The 17,139-nt window shown below is 44.7% G+C and overlaps 2 protein-coding genes across 17 annotated transcripts in view; one reads left to right on the top strand and one right to left on the bottom strand.

The window, feature by feature from the left end:
- Window positions 1-17,139, bottom strand: part of MED12L (mediator complex subunit 12L) — a 347,579-nt gene that overhangs the window by 194,487 nt on the left and 135,953 nt on the right. The gene's annotated exons all lie outside the window — the stretch shown is intronic.
- The window catches only part of P2RY14 (purinergic receptor P2Y14), a 62,236-nt gene that overhangs the window by 39,282 nt on the left and 5,815 nt on the right, over window positions 1-17,139 (top strand). For 6 of the 12 annotated variants that reach the window (XM_043874767.1, XM_043874763.1, XM_043874761.1 and 3 more), the window contains one exon: window positions 13,349-13,454. The exons of 4 other annotated variants lie outside the window; for them this stretch is intronic. The gene's annotated coding sequence lies outside the window, so the exon portion shown is untranslated. Of the gene's footprint in view, window positions 1-11,448; window positions 11,531-13,348; window positions 13,455-17,139 lie in introns of all 12 variants that reach the window. 2 more of the 12 variants (XM_043874762.1, XM_043874760.1) reach the window with 1 other exon arrangement.

Here is a 17,139-nt window from a genome sequence, read left to right as displayed (position 1 = left end):
ACATATCACGTCATCACAGTCATTCTAAAGTGAACTTAACCTTTTCTGTTTTGTAGGGTTGTTTTTTTTTTTTTTAAGGTTTATTCTTTTATTTTTTGGCTGCGCTGGGTCTTTGCTGCTGTGTGCAGACATTCTCCAGCCGCAGCGAGCAGGGGCTGCTCCTCATCACGGTGTGTGGCTTCTCTTGTTGCGGAGCACAGGCTCAGACACGCAGGCTTCGGCAGCTGCAGCTCCCAGCTCCAGAGCACAGGCTCACTGCGGGGGCACGGAGGCTCAGGTGCCCCAAGGCAGGTAGGGTCTTCCTTCCTAGACCAGGAAGCTCCCTGCCTTGCACCGTGGATCCTTAACCACCAGACCACCAAGGAAGCCCCACGTGCTGCTGGCTTTCTGTTTGTTTACTCAGGTTGCATGGCAGTAAGTTACAAAATGACTCCAGGACACACTTGGGTAATTGGCCCCAAGTGTGCCGAGGCATCGGCAGGTTTGCTTTACACACTGCGGCTTTCACACCATTAGCACAGGTGTCAGCACAGTGAACGGAACAGGCCAACACCCCGTCAGCACTCTTCTGAAAATGGGTGACCTCCTGATCCCCCTGAAAGCGCATCAAGGCCTCCATGCCAAACCATTATCTCAGACTCTGACATGCCAATACTGTATTCTGATACTAACAGCATTAATTCCAAAAAGTGAGAATTTAAATATATTAAAGTAAGTAACTTGTTTATCAAAATGCACTTTTAAAGACGAAAGAACAAGTTACAACCTGAGAGATGCTATTCACCATATATGAAACCAACAAAGCAGGGATCAGGAGTATCTGAAGGATTTCCACAAATCAGTAACAGCACAAACAACCCAAAAGAAAAATGAGCAATAGACGTAACTAGACATTTCGTGGAAATAACCAATTATCATATGAGGATATGCCCCTAACACTATTACCACGGAAATGTAAATCAGACCACAATGGAGTAACATTTCTCAAGAGAAAATCTGTAAATCTGAAAATAGGAAATGAGGATTGGTATCCACAGAGGATTTGCAATCACTCTGGGAAACAGTTTGACATCACTGTCTATAGTTTAACCTTCATATACCTGTGATTCAACAATTAAATACCTAGATTTATGCACACAAGAAGCTCTTTCACATGTTCATCCAAAGACATGAAGGATATATACTGTGGCATGGTTCAAAAGGGCAAAACCCTGGAAACATGCTGAACACGGGAAGCTGAATGAATGAACCGTGGCATGGTCAGACAGTGGAATGTTGCAGTCACCAAAACAGATGATTTATAGCAACACTCAAATAACATGGGCAATGTGTGGGGTGATATATTTAAACCACTAAATGATTGCGAATGTTTCCTAAAGATCACAATTTCATACACACACATAAGCATTCAACACACTTTTAGGAACACATACACATGAAACAAAACACAATAAAACTAAACTGAGTAAATGAAAAAAATGAGGCTCAGGGTACATGGTGGCCAGAGAGAGAGCATGTAGGAAGAAAGAGAATTCAGTTCCACATATTAATAGCTTATTATTGTCAGTCTTGGCTTTTGTTTTGATTAACAAGTTTGAAGGAAATTAATAATGTGATTAAGAACACAAGATAAAAATTTTTTAAGTCAACCTTGCATGAACCTTGCATGATAAGAATATGCCATAAACCAAAGGCTATGGTTAATCTGATTTTATGCACCAATGATTTTAAAAGATATCTATACATTTTAACCTATTAAACACAGAAAATATAAAACTCTGAGGTCCTGAACAGACTCATCATTCAACAGTTGAGTCCTTATTTGACCAAAGTTGTACAGATAGAGTCATTCATAAATTCAGTAAATATCTAATGAACTTCTACTATATACCTGGCACTAATTTAACACTGAAGAAAAGAAATAAGTTCTATTTTCATGAAGGCTACCTTTAAGAGGATGGCATAGTAGGAATAGGGAGATGGAGGGATGATGGAGAAAATAAATTGAAAAATAAGTATCACTTTAAATAATGAAGATGGCTCTGAAGAAAATAAAACTTGGTGAGAGGCTGGAGTGTGCTGGGTAGGTGCTCAGCTGTGTCAGGGGTCGTAAACCAGTAAGGCCTCCCTGAGAAACTGATGTTTTAACAGAGACCAGTATGAGGCAACCACAGTAAGACGCTGCAGACAGACAACCACAGGCGAGGTCAGGGCTCTGAGAACCTCTGCCTCATTGAGGCTCATCTTTATAGAACTGACCTTCAGCATCACCACGGAGACAGTGTGAAAGCAAATCTACCTGGATATTCCTGCTCCTCCTATGCGGTTCTTGACAAAATCTGCTGGGTCATGTTTGTAGACCCTTGCCAATGCCTCTCCCCCGCTGCCCCCTCACCCCCAATTTACAAAGTAACAAAAGCTTTTCATGATTTATTTGAGACAGAGAAAAAAACATGTATCTGCTCAGAGCTTTTCCTGACACTGGATGGCCGGCAAGGAAAAGCTCAAGGGGATAGCTGGGCAGTTAAGCTTTTGCTTTTCTTTTCAATTTTTGTTCCACTCAAGCCAAAAAAATTAAAGAGTGAAATAAATTTTTTTATGACACATACTGGTTTACTTGCCAAAGGCAACAAATATCTGCAACCTTGCGTTCTCTACACCCCCACCCCATATGCACAAACTGCCTGCACTCTGCCACAAGCTGATCATGTCAGGGACATTCAAGAGACAGAAAGTTTGCTGACACTTTTGCTGCTGCAGGCTGGGCAGGTTCATATCATAAATTAAAAAAAAAAAGCCACATAGCTAAAGAAGGGCCTCTGCTGTCCACCAGGAGAGCAATTGTGGGCCCTGGCTAAGGAATTCGGGGTAGTAATAATCCAAGTGATGCTGACATACACCTGCCAGGCATCCCTCAGCCATCCACTGGGATGGCGCAGGGGATGAAACCAAGGACAGAGCATACAGGTAAGATGCTACAGTCCCTGAGGGCTTGAAAGGGCTGGGTTTCCATTGCAGGTGCTCTGGTTACCATCTCAGAACTCACTCCAGCTACTAAGCTCCCTTACATAGCATTCTTCCTATTTAAAGTAAGGATGTCTTCAGAAATTCATTCAACTCCTACTATGATCCATTTGTTGAGCTAGACGAAAATACGAAGCTCTCTCTCCGTTCAGTGAACAGACAAGCTAATAAAGCCAAGACTTTTCAACAAGAAACAATACTCCACAGTCATTAGAGCTTTTGAATAACACTCTCAGTTCTACAACATACTTGTTCTTACACCTCGGATAAGTTATTCAAGCTCTCTAGACCTCAGTTTCCTCAACTGTAATATGGGATTTCTCTTATCAGGAGGATTTTAAAAAAAGCACAGCTGTAGTTCATTCATTTTCACTGCTACACAAAATTCCACTGAAATGTTAAACCCACTCTCCTGTCAATAACCAGTTGCTATTTCTACACTTTGGCCATTACAAGCAATATTTCTGTGAGCATCCTTTCATGTGCATCTTCTTGTACATCCTTGGAATGCCTCTGGAAGAGATTCTTCTAGAACATATACTTAGGAATTAAAATGCTCAGCCAAAGGATGAATGAATGTTCATCTTTTGCAACTACTTCCAAGCCTTTTCCAAAGATTTCAATTCCTTTAGAAACAATAATGCGGAGCTGGGGGTAAAAAAAGAAGGGAAAAAAAAAAAAAAAGTCCTGAAGACTACGCAAACCATGAGCCATGAACAATTTTCTAATGGAATCTATGTTCATGTAGATTTAAATCAAGATGGGACATAAAGGACACAAAATTCAAGACAGAGTTCTCTCCCGTGGAGGAAGGCACAGCCCGGGGAGAATGAGGAGGGAAAGGCTGGCGTGCTAACGTCTGCTGTGTTCCGTCTGTGCGCTTTAGCTTCTGTGCATAAATTCTTTTCAGAATATCAAATATTCCACTGACAACAATAAGAATAAGACTCTTTACTGACTGAGCCACAAGGGAATCCCTTGAAAAGAATAAGTATTTTTAAAAAGAATTAGCATTGCCTGTGTCTGATACCTAGGTAAAGTTCCCAGCAACTGGCAGTTATTGCTGTAAAATGGGAAGAGAGTAGAAAGAGGTGATAAGACTGTTCCTAGATGACAACTCAGGACTGCAGGAAATGGAGGTGCTCAGTGCAGAGTGGGGTGAGGAGGCTGCTCAGATACCACAACCACCAAGACTCTGGGCTCTAAGAGGGCAGGATCCCCAGTACCAACAACACTGCCTCATACAAGGCGCCAAAAGCACTGTGTGATAGATGAAAGGAAAAGTCTGTCTTACAGATGACCGTCTTAAACAATACTCTAAACAAAGGTTACTTCAGCTTAGAAGAAGGGCGAGAATGTGAAAAGACGGCCAGGAACAGAGTAATAAACACCGATTTCAGGGCAGGCAGAGAAGCTCCCAAAGGTGACTGAGAAGAAAAGGTAAGGAAGGTAGAGACATCTAAGAACTGCTCGCTTCTAGCCCATCCCGTCTGCTTTTCATGATACTAATTTATCTAGAGGTTCTGAGCTGGCTCTTTTATAGAATGATCATGCTCTGAATTGTCCAATTGTTTATCCATGATTAGTTTTTTAACAAGGAATGTTGTATACATCTGAGTTATATTGGGGGGGAGAAATATCAAATTATTCCATTTTTGGTAAGTTCAATTATTCAGTGACTGTCAGATATCCCTACTGAAAAAGTAGAATTTTTCCTTTGTTATTCTAAGTTATCTGAGAGTGACGTGTGTAGATTAGAACATCCTGTTCTCCTAGAAACTTTTGCGGACTTTTCACAAACATTGAAGATTGTTGCCTGAATCCGTCGTTACGCTGAGATTGAAAGCTGGTTTCTTTCTATCATTCCTTCTACCTTTTCTAGCTGACATTCTTCATTGAAGACATTCTCCTGCCTTCATCCTCCCTTTTTTATCTATATTTTTAATAGTACTAGCAACTCTTGAATCTGGTTTGCTTTCACAAGTGTTTATGGTACTGTTGTTCTGACTGATATGCAAACTGCTGAACTGAGCAGAGCCGCCAGGCCAGTTCTCACGCCCTTTCCCCCGAGACACCCCCGTTAGTCTGAGTACCCCTTGCTTTTTGCCCACAAGGTATCGACCCAACTCTCCTTGTGCCTACTTTGAAATCAGTCATTTCCCCAGGAGGCTTGGTCCCCTTTAGTGGGCAGTGACACTCAGAAACAAGATAAGCTCATTGATATCGGGGCTCGTTCTTTGCCACCTACAGAGGATTTCTACTTTTGTTATGTGAGGCTGGAAAAGGCCTGAGCAAGTTTATAGCTATGAGGGTGTCACGACTTCAAGAGAACTTCTGCAGGTTTATACCTCGAAAGAACATAGTCTAAAGACAGAGACAGATCTTGAATACAAAAGAGGAAAGCAACAATGTATGGATAAAGATTAGAAGTCAGGGAAGGCTGCATTTAAAAAAAAAAACAAACACACACAAACAGTATGGAGTAAAATAAAACTGGTTCTTGTCCAAGTAGGTCATGAACATGAAATGCAATTCACGGTACAGATGGAAAGGAACACTTCTAATTAGCAGATTTTGTACAGTTCAGACAACTACATCTGAGGCAGTGATGAAATGGCAACTCATAGCTCCCATAGGGTATGGCAAGATATAAGATAGCTCTCTCAAAACACGTAAGACTGATTCATATTGAAATCCATATGAAAAGTGAAATAATCACTAATGGATTATTTAAAGAGGACATTTACATTCAACAATGGATCCCACCGGGAAGGGCCTAGGACTCAAAAAAGAAAAGGTCTTCATCCATATGCACTCTGAGCACCGTCTTTAAGCTGCATGAAAATGCATCTGTCACATTTAAGTCCTACTCATTCTCACGTGAATTATAGTTGTTCCACTGTCATATATTGTGTTTAACAAAATACAAATCCATTTAAAGAATTTCCCAATTCGTAACAATACACTTTACTGAGTCAAAATTTACTGATTTCCTCCCACAGGCAGGAAGTACATGAATTTTAGGCTTTAAAGTGTGTGACCATCACTTCTCTGTACTATTTCCATTCCCACATAGAGTCCTGGATTTTTATATTCCTTTCCTGTGGATATGTAAGCCTGAATCTTGAACAAACATAAAACATTCATCTCAGACGTGAAAGCAGCTGGTTTCTCAGAATTGAAAATCTGTTCCCCAGCCCCCGAGCAAAGGGGCATGTGTGAAGGCCCTGAGCCCCAAGGTCTGAAGACCTGAGCACAGCACGCCTGACTGAGAAACACCATCTCAGTGAAGCAGAAAGAGGTCAGAGATTCATCTCCTTGTCGGGCCCCCAGGGAACGGAAACACAGACTCCAAAACAATGCCGCAGAAGAACAGGCTGCGGGCGGAAGGGGGGCTGGCAGGGAGAGGCAGAGTCAGGAATCGTGAAGGCTCCACTGAATTCCAGAGAAGGAATCAGTCCCCCAGACTCTGGAGACGGGAGCTTCACGGCTCCCATCACTCTCAGCAGAGACGCAGGCCTGCAGGGACTGCCAAGTAGGAGCGTGAAATGCTCTGGAGTGAAGGGAAACCCTCCCTACTTAGGGTGCCACTTTCCATTACTAGAACCCAGGGACCACAGAGGCACAGCCTTCCCCAGCCCCCCCAGGCAAACACTGCTGGGCCAGACTCCCCGAAAAGGTGCGGCGCGCTCAGAAACGGATCTCAGGCGCCTCCTGCAGCCCTGCATCAGCGCAGAATCACCGCCTCACATGGATGTGGGGAAGCAGGGCACACGTGGGGCCCGGCCCGGGGGAAGTCCTGGCCCGCTGCGAGTCCCAGACAGCCGACCCGATTCTGCTGTCCGCTGAGTCACCCACTCCCCGAACGCCCGCCGGCCGCTGAGTCACATGCTGCCGGGCACCAGGTCTTACAGGAATAGAAACCCTGCGCGGTAGCAACCACTGCCTCTCCCTTTAGACGTCAACACAGAAACCAGGAGGCACTCTGCAAAGAGGGCAGATTCTTCACCATCTGAGCTGCCCAGGAAGCCCCAGATGATCACCTACCACAGCTATTCAGACACTGAGCTGTACTTTTAACCAAGGTCCACTGCATCCGTTTAATCGTTATGCTCCCCTGCCTGCCCATTATTCCAATAGGACAGTAAAGAAAACCTACTTCACATTCCAAGACCTAAACACATGAATCACGTCCTGCTGCTGAGTTACTCAATGCGTAAAGTTTAGCATCAATTTACAGAGTTGATTACATTCTATTCCTGTATCAAAATGGTAAGAAATACAACTATCATTAAGGAGCTATTTCATGTCGTAAACCATGGCAGCTGCTGGCACCTAGCGGAGAGAGGCCGGAGATGCAGCCTTCTATGATGCACCAGCCCACTCACCCACAGAGAGTGAAGTCGCTCAGCCATGTCTGACTCTTTGCAACCCCATGGACTGCAGCCTACCACGCTCCTCTGTCCAGGCAAGAGTACTGGAGTGGGTTGCCATTTCCCTCTCCAGGGGATCTTCCCCACCCAGGGATCAAACCCGGGTCTCCCGCATTGTAGGCAGACGCATTACGGTCTGAGCCACCTGGGAAGTCTACAGAGAACTGCAATTCAAAACAATGTCTACAGTGCCAAGGATGAGAAATCCCAGGCACCCCCAAGACTGTAGGTGAAAAATCCCCCCAAATCCACCATGACAAACCAGGTGCAGTTACTGACACAGAGGCTGGGGGGGGCCATTTTCATGGCCCCAGAAGGGCCTGTGCGGCACCTCACCCCTTCCCCCAGCTCCTAATTATCCACCTGCATCACCCGAAGATGTGAAGACAGACCCAGGGTCGAGGAGATGCCACTGGTGCACTTAGCTGCGAGTTCGGCTAAATGTACTTTAAGGGAAGTGGTTGGAATTAAACAGTAAAAACTAGGTCTGCATGTTCTCAGTCCACCTGTTATTACATGGAATCAAAGAACGGCTGTTTGTGGCAGAAACTCACAGATGTTTAGTCTTCGTGATTTTGAGAGTCTGTAAACAGGAGGGCCCAGGAAGGAGGCCTGAAGGTGTAAGGACAGAGCTGAGCTTATGCTTTGGTGGAAGAGGACGTTCTGAGGTGTCTGCAATTCAGCCTATGAAGAACATGCAGGTATTTCCAATGTGAGAATGAATTAGCACTGCTCCTCAATTAAAGGTCCGTAAGACCCTGATGCTGGCAAAGACTGAAGGCAGGAGGAGAAGAGGACGACAGAGGATGAGATGGTTGGATGGCATCATCAATTCAATGGGCATGGGTTTGGGTGGACTCCAGGAGTTGGTGATGGACAGGGAAGCCTGGAGTGCTGCAGTCCATAGGGTTGCAAAGAGTCAGACACGACTGAGTGACTGAACTGAACTGATTGTCAAAGCTATGATTTTTCAGTAGTCATGTATAGATCTGAGAGTTGGACCATAAAGAAGACTGAGCACCGAAGAATTGATGCTTTTGAACTGTGGTGATGCAGAAAACTCTCGAGAGTCCCTGGGACAGCACAGACGTCAAAACAGTCCATCCTAAGGGAAATCAACCCTGAAAACTCATTGAAAGGACTGATGCTGAAGCTCCAGTACTTTGGCCACCTGATGCAGACGCTGACTCACTGGAAAAGGTCCTGATGCTGAGAAAGACTGAAGGCAAAAGGAGAAGGCAGTGGCAGAAGATAAGATAGTTGGATAGAATCACTGATTGATCCAATGGACTTGAACTTGGGCAAACTCTGGGATATAGTGACGGACAGGGAAGCCTGGAGGGCTGCAGTCCATGGGGTTGCAAAGAGTTGGACACAACTTAGTGACTGAACAAAAAACAACTCAGAGACAACAACATCCGCCCACTTATAAGTGAAAGCATGTTTCTCGCTGACGTGCATTCTGACCGAAGATGAGGTCGCTGAGCTATGGTGGCCAGGAGTTTGAGGAGTCACGTTAGACCTCATGCCCACAGAGAGAAAACCGGCTGGAAGGGAGAGGCAGCAACAAGCAGGGTCCTCCTCTGTGCCTGGGATCCCAGCATCCAAACCGCAACCGCGGACCTGGGTTTCCTGCAGTAACAGGGTCTCCACCACCAACTGATTAATGTCACTTAGTTTTAATCACTAATACACGTGGTCTGTTTCTAGTCAGAAAGGTGTTCATTTTTAAACACTTTCAGAAACTGGCAAATTAAATAGAGGTTCTGTACGCAGTGGCACCCAGAGGCTCACTGGAGAGGCTGAAGGCAGCCACATCTGGCAAACTCTTAACCACGAGACCCCACTCTCACACTCACACATCCACCTCACCCCAAAGAACATACTTGACAAGTGGTTCCTAAAAACAACATTCTAGAACAATGCTGACGGGCCTGCAACACGTGTGCACACTCACAGACACACACCAAACATGCCTGCCTGAGTTACCACGGGAGCAGGGAAGACCTCGCTGGGGGATGAACACACAAGTTTTAACATGGTCAGATCGTGTATCATCTGCCCAGTTCACCTTTGATGAGTTACTCAACCATTTTCAGCATCAGCTTCCTCATTTGCAAAATGGTGGTGACGGTATCTGATTAACAAGGCTCTATCATGTTACTCACGAGCTTGGGCAGGCCACGGGACCCCTGCTGAGTTACCATCTCACGGGTCCTGGTGGATGTGCCTGGCAGCTCTCTCTGTCCGACACATTCTCCCTCCCCTTTGACTGGCTAAACATAATGCATCTGTCCACCCTCACTGTCACATGACCCAAGAAGACGGCCTTAACGCCCCCATTCCTGAAGCTGGAAGGTGCTGAGCGGCAGTTCTGCTCCTAGGCCTCCTCCTTCAGTGACAGCCCCTTGCTGCACCCAAAGCACCGCTGCGTTCCGTCTCCCCTGGACTGGGGACTCTCTGAGTGTGTGGCCAGTGTGGCCAGTGTCTCTCCACGCCTGCCTGCCTGCTGCGCTCAGTCATGTCGGACTCTTTGGGACCCCATCGACCCCACCAGGCTCCTCTGTCCACGAGATTTTCCAGGCAACGATACTAGAGTGGGTTGCCATTTCCTTCTCCAAAGAATCTTTCCGACCAGGAATCGAACCCACGAATCTCCTGCATTGGCAGGTGGATTCCCTAATGCTGAGCCACCTGGGAAGTCCCACTGTATCTCCATACTGCCTGGAAACATGCTCTGATGGATTTAGTAATCAAATGAAGGAAAGGGAGATCCAATATATACTGGAGTCAAAGGCTACAATGTAACTTATGAACAGAGGGTTTCAACAGGCGAAAATCAATACCATCAACTATTACAGGGAAGTCAGGAAACAGAAAGACAGAGAGAGGGACAATAAATTTAGAAATGAGGTCCCTGGTAGCCTTTGAGAAGTGTGGCGAGCACTGGACATTAATGCCATTAATGTTCATGGGGATGAAGAAAGATAAGGGAGGTGCTCACTCCTTCGGGTACAAAAGAAAGTGAAGAGTCTCACTGAGCCTAGACAGAGTGCAGGCCAGAGAGAGGACACAGGGAGGGCAGAGCGGGGCCAGACAGCCACAGTCAGTGTCTGAGCAGCGGCCAAGTAGGAAATGGGGTAGGAAATGGCTTTCTGAGGCGCAAGGCAGGTGGTCAGTTACAGATTAAAATAGCAACTTCTATGAACTAAACTGAGGAGCCTATAATGACTTCCTTTTCAACAGGTGTATGACCTAGAAGCAGAGAAGGCCATGGCACCCACTCCAGTACTCTTGCTGGAAAATCCCAGGGACGGAGGAGCCTGGTGGGCTGCAGTCCGTGGGGTCGCTAAGAGTCAGACATGACTGAGCGACTTCACTTTCACTTTTCTCTTTCATGCATTGGAGAAGGAAATGGCAACCCACTCCAGTGTTCTTGCCTGGAGAATCCCAGGGACGGGGGAGCCTGGTGGGCTGCCATCTATGGGGTCGCACAGAGTCAGACACGACTGAAGCGACTTAGCAGCAGCATGACCTAGAAGAGAAAGACACTGTTTAGCCACTCTTCAGGAGTCACGGTGTTGGGAAAGAGAGGCAAGGCCAAGAGTCAGGATGAAGAAATTCTTAAATACTCAACCGACCATAGAATAAGATAGGTCAGAAGACTGATGACAGAATTAATTAATACTACTCAAAAGTATAAAATATTTTTAAAATAAAAGTATGCTGCTGAATATTTAATAACATAAAATATTATAAAATGTAACTACAAGACTGAGTAAGTAGCCCATACATAAATCCTCATTCTAGTCAACCCATTACAACTGCTCTGAAAACCATCTAGGATACAACATACTGGCATCCCAAGGAGAGAAAAAAAAGTCACACATTACAGCAAGGGAGATAGAAACAGCAATGCTCAGAAAACAGCTTTAGTAAGTTTGGACATGTACACAATGATTATACACATCTATACTCTTTTCTCTGTTAGAAGAATCATCTAGAAAACAAGCACATATCGCATGTGAAAAGATCTTGGGGCACCTGGAATGAAAGCTTCTGATGTGTGAACTGTGAGTACAGAGGAGGGATTTTGAGCCTGTCGCTTGCTAAAACAGAACAAAGAAGAGGGAGGACGATGCCCATCATAGGTGTGCTGTGCTAAAGTCACTCAGTCGTGTCCGACTCTTTGCAACCCCGAAAAGGAGGAACTGCAGCCCAGCCAGGCTCCTCTGTCCATGGGCTTCTCCAGGCAGGAATATTGGAGCAGGTTGCCACGCCCTCCTCCAGGGGAACTTCCAAACCCAGGGACCGAACCCAGGTCTCCTGCGTCGCAGGCGGACTCTTCACCAGCTGAACTGCCACCGTCACTTGCTAAGAACAGAACAAAGAACAGTGAGCAAAATGCTCATCATAGGTGGGCAGTGATAGAGGAGTGATTTGAAAGCAATTCATTTTCCATATACATTTTTTCCCTAATTATGAACTAATCCAAGTACACAAAAGTACAAAAGCTAATGGTGGTAACACCAATATTGCTAGTAACTGCCCAGTATTAATTCACAGTGATGTTAGGTACAGTAATGTTTACTTGCTTCAGAATTTAAGAGATGAACGACCACAAATACAGCTGAAGTCCAACCACCCTATGCCCCGCTTCCTTCTCCAAGAGTAAGCACTGCCCTAAAGTTAGATAGTATCATTCCTGCCCAGAACAAGCTCAGTATCACCCTGGATCAAATACAATATTTCACCACAGAGAACTACATCTCCTTGTTTATAAAGAGAACCTCATGACCTTTTAGGACTATCCTAGGTAAATATACGATGTTCTTTATCACTGGCTCTCCGTAAAATATATATTTATATATCCAGACCAGAAGGATGAGATGATGATGATGAAATCTGTAACAAGTAAACTCTCCAAGAAAAATTCTAGATTTCAGGCTCCCTTTAATGTAATTTTTTCCTACCCGAAGTCCCAACTACAGCAAAGAAAAAATTTTTTAAACCCTCCTCATCAAATATTTCTTAAAGTTTCCTGTATACAGAGTCAAAAGCTTGCTATTCAAAGGGTACTCCTTGCCATACCAACATCAACATTACAGCCACTTCAGACTTATGGTATGTGAGTCTTCACTTCAGCAGGAGCCCCAGGAAATCTGTACACACGTTAAAGTCTGAGAAGGGTTAAAGAATCCCGAAAGGTGCCAACCCAGACCAAGGCAGAACTGAACCAATCACGTTCTGCCAAACCTGTCCTCTTCCTAACAAACAATAAAGCTTTCAGGGGTTTTTTCGGTAAAGTCCATGTATGTCAACCAGGGGCAATCTGGCCCCCTAGAGGACATTTTGGTCACAACTCAGGACGAGAAAACTATTGGCACCTAACAGCTAGGAGGCAAGGGTGTTGATGCTTCACATCCTACAATCCTGAGGACAATGCTCACAACCAAGCATCTAACTCCAGAATGTCCGTGGTACAAAGGTTTAAAGAAAAAAAAAAAACACAGGAAACTCTGCTGAAAGCCTGCTGATGATTTCCTGGCTGAAAGGGTCAACTGTCTGTTAACTTCAGTAATCTAAATGATCTGTTTTGAGCATCTAAACCCATAAAGAGAGGGAAAAAATAATAAACCAGTAACTAAAAACACGCAATTCTCAAGTAGAGTTTACAAGGTTCTCACCAGAGTTTACATCAAATCTATAATGGTCAACGGCGACAACCAACAAGAGGTTTGGTAAAGCAACAAAAGCATGTGTTGAAATATTTCAAGTTATACAAGCTGTATTTAAAGAATAAGTACCCTGCTACCACACATACATCTTCAATAAAACATTCTGGTGTTTATTTAACGTAATTAAATCTTCATTTTTCTACTACAATACAGGATCACTGGTGAAGAAACACCTCGGCCACTTCAAGATGACAAGCGCTCACTGGGCTAAATTATTTCATTGAACGAAAACCTCACACTGGACAAAATTTTTACAAAGGTAATTGAAGAAATACTTTAGCATTGTCGAGAGCTTTGTTAATTTCAGCAAAATATTATGATGGAATAATTTCTCTTCTTCAGAAAAAGTAGAATCATAGCACACAATTAAAACATTGGAAGGTGGTCTGTTTTAAGAGAAAATTGGTTCACCGCATCAATCACACAGAGGATGAGCAATTACTCAACACACTTTTATTATGGTGAGTGAGCATTGCCTTGGGTGGCCTTGGATCAACTAGATTCTGCCCAAAGAGAGAGCCCTGAGGTTACGTGAAATACTCCAAAACCCAAAAACACGAACACGGCACACTCCAGAGACCTAACGTTTCACTCGGAACAAGTATACTCACTATCTAGATTAAAATTAAACTTTGCCAAAAAAGGAGAAAAGAAAGAAAAAAATTAAACTTTGCCATGGATGTTCTAATTGTACAAAAAAAGATGAAAGAAATTCACAGGCTCCTACTACACATTAACAACTGTCTTTTGGTCCCATAAATTCCATTTTACCATTATATGACCAGAGATCCAAAGTGACGCTTTATATAGACCAAAATGTTTCACGTCATTTCATTCTCCTTTACCTGGATTTGTGGAACGAGGAAGATTTCCACCTAACAATAGCTAATGCCTTATATTTTACTTTAATTGAAGTCTACTTGATTTATGGGCTTCTCTGGTGGCTCAGCGATAAAAGAACCCACCCGTAAATGCAGGAGATGCGGGTTTGATCCCTGGGTCAGGACAACCCTCTGCAGAAAGAAATGGCAACCTACTCCAGTATTCTTGCCTGGGAAATCCCATGGACAAAGGAGGGTGGTGGGCTACAGCTTGTGGGGTCGCAGAGAGTTGGACGCGACTGAGCAACTAAACAACAACGAAGCTGATTTAAATGTTAATTTCTGCCGCATAGCAAATATAAATGGATGTGTGTGTGTGTGTGCGCACACGTTCTTTTTCTATATATTCTTTTCCATTATGGCTTATCTTAAAATCCTTCTTAAATGAAGGCTCAAGAATTCAAGGAGCTTTGTTTATGTCCCCTGAAGCCTCAAGGTGAACATTATGCCCACTTTCACTATAGACATTCAGAGAGAATCTCAGAAGTAACTTCCATGGGCAGGACTGGCTACACTTCCACAAACCGGCTCTCCAGAATGCCCCTTATTTCAGTAGATCATCATCCAGAGGTGCTTGTCCTTTTTCCTTCTCCCCCTTTGCCTGTCTCTCATCTTTAATGGGCCTCCCTAGTAGCTCAGACGGTAAAGCGTCCACCTACAATGAGGGAGACCCGGGTTCGATCCCTGGGTCAGGAAGATCACCTGGAGAAGAAAACAGCAACCCACTCCAGTATTCATGCCTTTAAAATCCCATGGACCGAGGAGCCTGCGGGGCTACAGTCCATGGGGTTGCAAAGAGTCAGACACTACTGAGTGACTTCACTTTCACCTTTAATGGGCTAGGACAAGCTGCTTAGAAACAGTAAATCAGCTGAGAGCCTGGGGCAGGGAAGGGAGTGTTGTTGGGCCACACCGAGACCTTCTTTCTTTGTGATTTATTTGGTTATTTTTCACGTTATAGTATAAAATCAACATCCATGTGTGAGTATTTCCTCCATCTGTGACAGGGTTTGAAGTTTTATCAGGTCTCTTTATCAGGATACTAACTCACCTCTATACTTAAGATAAGGAGAGGAGACAGGACAGAAGTTACAAGGTCAAAGCAACACCTGTCTGTATTATCATCGTATCCTATTTTTCATCTCACATGTATTCCTGCCTTTTGATCTCCATGTCTAACTGGCCTCACCTGCTGCAGATACCTTAAGACAGTTCTTTGTCCACACATCTCTTGATCCATCACTGCAGAGAAGGCTGCCACACCCTGAGACGCCAAGACCAAGGATGGCAAATTACGTACCGGGAGGTCACAACGCCCCGCCATCAACACTACTGCGTAAGAAACACAGACTTAAAAGCATGAAAGTTACTGCTAACGCGGCCTCAGATTTAGCTATAGCTCATGACCCGTCATGACCCTAAATGTGCCTCTGCTGTATGCAGACAGCAGCTCAGGCAGCAGCGATACCCTCTTTCCCCAGTCAACACATCTCACATGGAAAGATTCTGATCTGCCGTTGCTTCAAAACGCACCAAAAGAGCAAGAAGATGTCATTTGGAGAAAAAGATCCAAGCAAGGATTCAGTACTCACTTCAGAAAGCACTCCTGCTCTAGCAGTTTGCCTGGGTCAGCAAGCCCCTTCCACCAACGTCAGATGAGGAAGGGAGGGGGCGTGAAATGCACCGCAAGGCGTATATGCTCGATTTCTGACACTGAGGGGCCGGAGCAGAACCAGAGCTCGTAGCTCCCCACCACTGGCATCACGGCTGTTGTTGATGTTTAGTCGCTCAGTGCTGTCCAACCCTTTGCGACCCCACAGCCTGCAGCCCACCAGGCTCCTCCGTCCATGGGATTCTCCAGGCAAGACTACTGGAGTGGGTTGCCATTTCCTTCTCCAGGGGAATCTTCCAACCCAGTGATCGAACCCACAGCTCCTGCATTGGCAGACAGATTCTTTACCACTGAGCCACCAAGGAAGACCCGGCATTAGGGTACACACAGAAATACTGTGTTTCAAATGGACATAAGTCACAAGACTCTGTGGAAAATGTCTTTATACACATTCCTAAAAGGAAAGGAAAGGAAGGAAGGAAGGAAATTACTAAATCATTTCTGAGAACTTCTTCACTATTACTCTGTATCAGTTCAGTTCATTCGCTCAGTCGTGTCCGACTCTTTGTGATCACATGAACCGCAGCACACCAGGCCTCCCTGTCCATCACCAGCTCCTGGTGTTAACTCAAACTCATGTCCATCGAGTCGGTGATGCCATCTAACTATCTCATCCTGTCGTCCCCTTCTCCTCCCACCTTCAATCTTTCCCAACAAGGTCTTTTCAAATGAGTCAGCTCTCGCATGAGGTGGCCAAAGTATTGGAGTTTCAGCTTCAACATCAGTCCTTCCAATGAACACCCAGGACTGATCTCCTTTAGGATGGACTGGTTGGATTTCCTTGCAGTCCAAGGGACTCTCAAGAGTCTCCTTCAACACCACAGTTCAAAAGCATCAATTCTTCACTGCTCAGCTTTCTTCACAGTCCAACTCTCACATCCATACTTGACCACTGGAAAAACCATAGCCTTGACTAGACGGACCTTTGTCGGCAAAGTAATGTCTCTGCTTTTTAATATGCTGTCTAGGTTGGTCATAACTTTCCTTCCAAAGAGTAAGCATCTTTTAATTTCATGGCTGCAGTCACCATCTGCAGTGATTTTGGAGCCCAAAAACACAATGTCAGTCACTGTTTCCTCATCTATTTACCATGAAGTGATGGGACCAGATGCCATGATCTTAGTTTTCTGAATGTTGAGCTTTAAGCCAACTTTTTCACTCTCTTTCACTTTCATCAAGAGGCTCTTTAGTTCTTCTTCACTTTCTGCCATAAGGGTGCTGTCATCTGCATATCTGAGGTTATTGATATTTCTCCCGGCAATCTTGATTCCAGCTTGTGCTTCATCCAGCCCAGCGTTTCTCATGATGTACTCTGCATATAAGTTAAATAAGCAGGGTGACAATATACATCTTGATGTACTCCTTTTCCTATTTGGAACCAGTCTGTTGTT

The sequence above is a fragment of the Cervus elaphus genome, chromosome 19 (assembly GCF_910594005.1).
Source record: "Cervus elaphus chromosome 19, mCerEla1.1, whole genome shotgun sequence".
NCBI lineage: Eukaryota > Metazoa > Chordata > Mammalia > Artiodactyla > Cervidae > Cervus > Cervus elaphus.
This window is presented reverse-complemented; position numbering and strand designations above follow the sequence as displayed.